This window comes from Heloderma suspectum, chromosome 6 (assembly GCF_057233095.1).
Source record: "Heloderma suspectum isolate Gila_16-S chromosome 6, 16-S_ref, whole genome shotgun sequence".
Taxonomy (NCBI): Eukaryota; Metazoa; Chordata; class Lepidosauria; order Squamata; family Helodermatidae; genus Heloderma; species Heloderma suspectum.
In genome coordinates, this window is record NC_139463.1 from 44518480 (window position 1) to 44525789 (window position 7310).

A 7310-nucleotide genomic window follows, 5' to 3' on the forward strand; every position below is an offset into this window, starting at 1 on the left:
AATGGAAAAACTCATGTATGCATCTGCCCGTTTTACTCTGTACATGTTTTGTGTCTTGAAATAAACATACACAAATATTAGGTGCTGAAGCCTCTTTACTGATCAATGGATGGATGGCTTAACTTAGTCTTTGGGCGGGCTGGCATGTCACACTAAGGTGGGTGGGTGGCTTGTCGGTTACTCCCAACAGATGATCACCTGCTTGGCTGCTTGCCATGGCTTATTTCAGTCCTCCCAGCTGCTGCCAGCATGTTTCTCAGGGGCCTTTGTAGCAGAAATCCTTGTTTCTTTCATCAGCACCCTTTCTGCGATTGATCCAGTGGGGTTGTCAGCTCATGGGGGGAACTCCTCCCCACTCTCTCCTGCATCAGATCACTAAAGGGATTTAAGTTTCTGAGCCCTTATGAACATGGGAACACATTCTTGAACTTAATTTTTTTTTAGGGGACTTGTACATGCATGCAGGACTGTAAGACCACCTGTCCACTATTGAGCCCAGCATAGCCATGACAATAGGGAGTAAATTGACTAGTGTCATTTCAAGATATAATAGAGACGGGATATCATCAGCGAGTACATGAGAGTTGCTGGCAGGGTTTCTCGTTGCTCTTGCGATTTTAAACCACTCACACTGACGCAACACTGCCGGGTTCAGATGTCATGTCACGCCACCCTGAGAACAAGCCCAACCTAAACAACCATTCTGCAAGCCATGGGTTCTTGGGGTGGCTTGTTTGTGAAAAACAACCCACGGCGGAAGAGCTGTGCTGGGTTTGGACATCATGCTAAGCCACCCTGCAACCACTCATGGTGACAACCCACCATGGCTTAGTGCGATGTGTGAACGAAGTCTTTTTGTGAGTGGGTCTGGCTTGCTAATTTTGCCTCCTTTATAAACAGCTTTTCTGCAAGGCAGGGTGCAACCCAAGACATTTTATTCCCTGAGGCGAGAACAAAATGGTGCCTTCCATGTACAAATGCTGGTTGGATCTTTCTTCAACAATGGCACTAGAACAGCATCCTCCACTGAACCTGAAGGCAGGAGACTAGCTTAGGGAGCAGACTGGATCGCGCTGCCACCTCCTAGCATCTGCTGCCTGATGTGACCGCCTCATGCTTCCTCAAGCTGCTTTTCCAGTTTAAGATATTAAAAAAGAAGAAGATACAAAACAGTGAAATGGCAGAAATCTATCAAGATGTTGGTAGTACTGAGGAGTTGATGTTACGGGTGTTGGTGTATCAGCCTTGCCACAATACCCAAGGCATCTTTGAGTTGCCACCAGGAAAGTGGGGGAAGGGGAGGGAAGGAGGTGTCCCACTGGACTCAGGCAATTTGGTGATCTCTATCGTAGCCGGAGAGGGCTTTGAAGGTAGAGCTGAGATGAAGCATTCAGCCTCTACTTGGGGGGGGGGGGCGGAGGGGGAGGGAAAAAGTGAGGAACCCCCCACATTTCTCAGGGCCATGGTGATATTTTTCGAGGGCCAAAGGGGGTGGCTTGCCAGTAAAAGAGGAGGGGGGAAGAAACATTTTTTCCAACAATACATCTGGAATGACGCTACATCATGAAGTAGCTTGGCTCCATTGACTCATCAAGGAAGAATGGCCACCAGGTTCACTGCTGACTGCTGGTGCTCCAACTCCTGGCCAGTCAAAGCAGCTGGGGGAAATGTGTGTACCTTTTTTTAAGGGCTAAGAAAAATGCTGCCGCCTTGATTTTACTGGTAAAAACCTCCTACCTTTGAATACCTTAACTTTTTTGCCTGGGCCCCGAGGATTTTGACAAAGAATGTCCTCCCACTTTGCAATCTGTGATGGGGACTGTGAAAATCTCCCACTGTTACTGGTATGTCATCAAACAACCCCCCTCCAGCCCCTACCCAATACAAAAATCCAGAGCTAGAGCATCTGCAACAGATGGCTTTCCAGCCTCCAGTGAGGGGCAGCCCTCCTCCGAAGCAGTGAATTACATTGCTGACTGCTCTGGCCTTTCAGAAGCTTGCGCTAATAACCAAACTTTACCCTTCTGTAACTTCACACGGAGCTTTTCTCCTGCTCTTGAGATTGCTCACTCACAGATGTTTGCAGGCCCTTTAGATGATGTTGCTGTCAAGGGCTCCTTGGAGGCCTCTCTCAGTCTAATCCAGTAGCCAAGTCCAGACACAGACAAAGGGATTCTTTTCAAAGCTTTATTCCTCTTTTACAACTTCACAACTCTACTGTTAGCAACTAGATATGAGCAGCAGAGTACCCATGCCCTAAGTTGGAACAGTTGGTCCCCGTTTGAAGGAGAATCACTGGCAGACCTCGAACTTATGGGCTAGGGAGAGTCCCTCCCCTTTTCCCTTGGATCCTCTGGGCGCAACCGTTGTTTGCGCGCCAACCGGGCACTACGCCTCCTTTCCGCGCCCTCCATTTGGCGCCGCTCCCTGCGTCGGCGTCGTGCGTCCAGCAAGTCTGCTTCCCGCGCTCTCTCACTCCTGGGACCACTATCTAAGCCAGGAATGCCGGTGGGAGGAATCTCTGCCAGCTGTTGGCCCTGGGAAGGATGAGCGCGCTCCTCTCCCAGGAGTGGCTGCTCTTCCTCAGAATCAGAACAACTCTGGGATTCTATGGGCTCAGTGTCCACCCTGACAGTTGTGAACCTCCAGGGCATCCCCTGCACTAAATTACCTTTATTCCATTTTTTAAAAAATCAGAGATAATGAGCTATCAAATTACCCCGCTGGTGTTCTGCATGAGTTCCCTCCGTGAAAAAGGAAAAGCTGCAAGAAGAGGAGCGAGATCGTGACACACAGGGAAGACTCCGATCAGGGGGAGAAGGAGGGGAAAGGGGAGGGGGAGAAGGAAGCACATGCAAAGGGAGTCCATTGTGACCCTGCATTTAAAACAGACGCAGAAGGCCCCATTTTAAATGCAGGATTTCAGGCTGGTGTAGAGATGCGCACACACATGTTCTGGCCTCAGTGACTCATGGCGGCGTTGACATTGTACAGGTATTTTCTGCTGAACTGGAGTCCCGACATGCAGGACATGTTTAATGGAGCCCAGTGCACCTCCACTTTTTAGAGAAATCTGAGAAGGGGCTCTTGTACTTGTCTCCCACAAAATGAGGGATTGAAAATGTACCCTCGAATGAATGAGGCACTTCCAGATCAGCTGAAATGGAGAACATAGAATCATAGAACAGTAGGGTTGGAAGGGGTCTACAAGGCCATCGAGTCCAACCCCCTGCTCAATGCAGGAATCCAAGTCAGAGCATCCCCGACAGATGGCTGTCCAGCCTTGTCTTGAACACCTCCAGTGTGGGAGAGCCTACCGCCTCCCCAGGTCATTGGTTCCATTGTTGTGTTGCTCTAACAGTCAGGACGTTTTTCCTGATGTTCAGCCAGAATCTGGCTTCTTGTAACTTAGGCCCATTATTCCGTGTCCTGCACTCTGGGATGATCGAGAAGAGATCCTGGCCTTCCCCTCTGGGACAACCTTTCAAGGACTTGAAGAGTGCTATCCCATCTCCCCTCAGTCTTCTCTTAGGGCTAAACATGCCCAGTTCTTTCAGTCTCTCTTCATAGGGCTTTGTTTCCAGTCCCCTGATCATCTCTGTTGCCCTCCGCTGAACCTTCCCCAGTTTGTCTGCCTCCTTCTTAAAGTGCGGTGCCCAAAACTGGACACAGTACTCAAGATGAGGCCTAACCAGTGGCCCTCCAGATGTTTTGGCCTACACCTCCCATCATCCATCACCATGGGCTATGCCGGCTACTGCTCATGGGAGTTGTAGGCCAGAACATCTGGAGGGCCACATTGCTCATCCCTGACATACATAGACCAAGATACACTAATTACTAGAAATGTCTGAAGATGGGGTATTTTTGTACGCAGCAGTCAAAAGATGGTTTATGACGTTTACCACATCATGGAGGCCAGCCTTCCAAGACAAACTGAGGCCACGTGTGGGACATGGGTGCTGGGCTGGGGGAGTCCCATTGCCTCTTTGGGCCTGGATTTGGGGGAGGGAGCACTTCCTGTGGCAGCCAGGAACATATAGCCATACCTGCAGCATGCAAGTTTGTTTATGAGTACTGAGGCACACTAAGATGCCAAGGAAAATGAAATCAAGCTAACAAATTACTAACGGGCATGGGCATGCAGAAAACACACCCTGCTACCTGGGGTGGTTAACAAGAATTTGGTATATCGCTTTTGATGATATGACAGCATTCTTGATTGGGAGAAGAAGTGGAGACGCTAAAGAAGCAAGTATTTCTGAAAAGAGACCTCCTCTGTACAAAGGCGGTTAGAACCCTTTCCCAAATCGATGCCATCCAAATGTGATGACTATGATTGCCATTATCCCCAGCCAGCATGACCACTATGCTTGCTGGGGAGGACACCAGGTTGGGGAAATCTTGGTTAGAAGATGAAAGGATTTGCCTCATAACAGCAGGTTGATTCAAAAGGAAGGATAACATTCATGATAGGGTTTTATCTTCGATCCAAAGTCAAATCCAAACAAACAAACAAACAAACAAATATTTACTGCCCTTTCATGACATCCAGAATTCGCTGCCTGGGGCAGCCACCTCACCATACCTAATGGTAGGGCTGGCCTTGCCAAAGACATCTAGTCCTAAAAACATTGGCCTGGATATAGACTGAGTTAGATGACAAGGTAGTCATGACTGCCACATTGATTTCAATGGGAACTAAGGTCAACTAAGTCTCAGGACTGGCCCTACCACTAGAGAGTGAGGCAGTCACCTCAGATGGCAGATTCTGGGGGTAGAGAGTGGCTATTGCCCCAGCCAGCAGTCCAGCACATCTGGGGGGCACCCTGTTGGTGGAGACTGTATGAAGGAGCAGTGGGACTTACCTCTGAATAACTGGTTAAAGCACACACAGGATTGGGAAGGGGCTGGAGCATGTGGTGGCTTCTCAGTCCCAAGGAATTCTGGATGATGTGGATTCTTTCCAGCAACAAAGGAAGAGTACAGGCAGATAGCACAGAATTGCAGGGATGGCGTCAGGAAGGCTAAAGCTGAGAACGAGCTGAGGTTGGCGAGGGATGCTAAAACCAACAAAAAGGCCTTCTTCGGATACATGCATAGTAGAAGACAGAGGAAAGAAATGGTGGTTCAACTATTAAATAAGGATGGCAAAACGGTAACAGATGACAAAGAAAAGGCAGAGGTGCTCAATTCCTACTTTGGCTCAGTCTTCTCCCAAAAGAGGGTCTATGACCCCCCTGGCAAAGGCCAAGTACAGGCTGAAGGGGCAGGATTGCAGCTTGAGATCGATAGGCATACGGTCAAGGAACACCTCATTACTTTGAATGAGTTCATATCTCCAGGGCCAGATGAACTGCATCCTACAGTAGTAAAGGAACTGGCAGAAGAACTCTCAGAACCACCGTCTATTAGAGCCAGTGTAGGGGTGAAAGTGTTGGACTGGGAGCCGGGAGATCCAGGTTCTAGTCCCCACTCGGCCATGGAAACTCACTGGGTGACTTGGGGCCAGCCACAGACTCTCAGCCCAACCCACCTCACAAGGTTGTTGTGAGGCTAAAATGGAGAGGAGGAGGATTATGTACACCGCCTTGGGTTCCTTACAAAGGAAAAAAATGCGAGATATAAATGTAATACATAAATAAATATTATCTTTGAGAAATCGTGGAGGATGGGTGATGTGCCAGATGATTGGAGGAGGGCTCATGTTGTCCCTACCTTCAAAAAGGGCAAAAAGGAGGAATCTGGGAACTACAGACCAGTCAGTCTGACATCAATCCCTGGGGAAATTCTGGAGCAGATGATAAAGCAATCCATCTGGAAGCACCTTGAAAACCATGCAGTGATTACTCGAAGCCAACATGGATTTGTCAAAAACAAGTCCTGCCAGACGAATCTGATCTCGTTTTTTGATCAGGTAACCTCCCTTGTGCACTGTGGGAATGCTGTGGACATAATATGCCTCGACTTCAGCAAAGCTTTTGACAAAGTGCCCCATGACATCCTGATGAGCAAACTAGCTCAAAGTGGGCTAGATGAAATAATGATCCAGTGGATCCACAATTGGCTACAGAATCAGACTCAAAGAGATCAATGGGACCTTCTCCAACTGGGGAGAGGTGACGAGCGGGGTACCGCAGGACTCGGTCCTGGGCCCAGTGCTCTTCCACATTTTTATTAATGACTTGGAAAACGAGGTGCAGGGAATGCTGATCAAATTTGCAGATGACATGACACTTCCAGTCGGAGCCATGTCATTAGGGATGTACGAAACTCCCCTTACCTGGCTCCGCCGGGTTCTGCTGGGGGGGGAGACGCTCCGTCCCTCCCCCCAGAATCCTGGCCGGCCGGCTCCGCTCCATGGGGATTCCGCAGAGCCACCGGCCAGCTCCGCCAGCAGCCAGACATCCAGCCGCTGGCTAGCAGGGACACAAATGGCGGTGGCCATAGCTGCCGCCGTTTGCATCCCTGTAGTCAGCCGTGATAGGCTACGTAAAGACTTATGTAGCCTATCACGTCTGGCTTAAAAAACAAAAACAAAAAAACACGCGTACACAAATGGCGGCGGCTATGGCCGCCACCATTTGCGTTCCTTATTTTTGGCTGTCTTAGTCTACGTAAATATTTACGTAGACTAAGATGGCAAAAATAAGGGGGAACACAAATAGTGTCTGCTACGCTATTTGCATTCCCCTTATTTTCGCCGTCTTAGTCTACGTAAATATTTACATAGACTAAGACGTGCCAAAATAAGGAATGCAAATGGCGGCGGCCGTAGCTGCCGCCATTTGCGTATGCTTTTTTTGTTTTTTAAGCCAGATGTGATAGGCTATGTAAGTCTTTACATAGCCTATCACGTCTTGTAAAAAAAACAAAAAAACAACCCAACAAGACTGCAAATGGCAGCGATGGCAGCCGGTCGGAAGACCAGCTGCCGCAGCTGCCGCTACTGAAGCCGCCACCGGAGCCGCCGCCGCCCGGAAGATCCGCCTCAGGTAAGTCTCGTCCCAGGCGGGATCCGCGGGGGGGTGGCAGGCCGTTCCGCCACAGATTTCGGGGGGCCGAATGCACTGGCATTCAGCTTCACTGAGATCCGTGGCGGAATTCTCTGCCATCCCTACATGTCGTCTTGGTAGTGACCTGCAGAGCTCCTCAGGTTGCTTACTTCAAACAGCTAGGAAAAGGTCAAGAAACCTTTTAAAATTCCCCTGGAATTAAAAGAGGAATCTTACAGTACCATTCGGTTGAAATCTTGGAAGAACAGCTGCTTTTGCGCTGCAGCGGAAGGGCTGCAATCTAAGGTCAGTGGC